This window comes from Oryzias melastigma, linkage group LG19 (assembly GCF_002922805.2).
Source record: "Oryzias melastigma strain HK-1 linkage group LG19, ASM292280v2, whole genome shotgun sequence".
Taxonomy (NCBI): domain Eukaryota; kingdom Metazoa; phylum Chordata; class Actinopteri; order Beloniformes; family Adrianichthyidae; genus Oryzias; species Oryzias melastigma.
Genome location: NC_050530.1, coordinates 17,397,339 through 17,398,336, shown reverse-complemented (window position 1 = coordinate 17,398,336; position 998 = coordinate 17,397,339).

The window sequence follows — 998 nt, the reverse complement described above, 5'->3', positions numbered from 1 at the left end:
GTCACGTGTAGGTATCCTTTGTTTGTGAAACCTTGATCTAATCTTAGTTTTCCAAGTTTTATAATATTCCATTGTAACAAAACAATCAGGGGTAAATGTTTCACCCGTTTTTACTGAGGTGGATCAATGAATCTATTCTGTGCTGAAACAGATCATTTTTGTGTGGCAATTACACCAATGCTTCCCTTAGATTGTTTTATATTATAGCTATGCTTTTAATCTTCACTTTTTCAAGAACATCTGGAGTTTGACTTCTCCTCTGAGAGTGTGTCTACATCTAAATGATAAATATATACACGCAGTCACTTGTTTGGGAATGCATGTGTGATTCACATGTTGCTGCAATATTTGAGTCACACACAGAAAGAAGTTGAAAAAACGTAGTCAGACTTGACAATTGAGGAAAACAGAGAGACATTTCAGTTTTATTGTTACTGGAGAATAGTGAGGAGAACCCTGTTCCATCAACGTCTGAGGTGATTGTTAGAAAAATATAAACTAAGGGAGAGCTGCTAAATGATTACAACATTGAATGCCACACAGATGCTTTTGAAATAGGGCCTCTGGGTATTTAAAAATATAAATTTCTAGTCCTTTTAAATGTCATTTTAAACATTTTTTACTCTTAATTGCTAAACATATTGTTTTAATGTTTTTTTTTGTTTGTTTGTTTTGTTTTTTTAAACTCACATCAACAAGAGCAACATAGAGTGAAACTGCAGAACTTGGGTCAGGGTTAAATAAAAACTTACATTTTACATTTTTATTATTGTGTTATAAAGCAGAGCAAAAGTCATCAGCACACAGCAACGCTTGATCTTCTGCAATTCACACTTAACGGTCTTGGTATTGTATTCTTTCACATTGAGTTACCAAGGCGATGGCCAAAACATGGACATCGCCAGAGTTCCACTTTTAGGAGGAAACGTTTAGGCTGTGCAGACGGTGACATGAAACGTACGGTGTCCTTACACCACACTCTGGTTAGCCATTGGTGA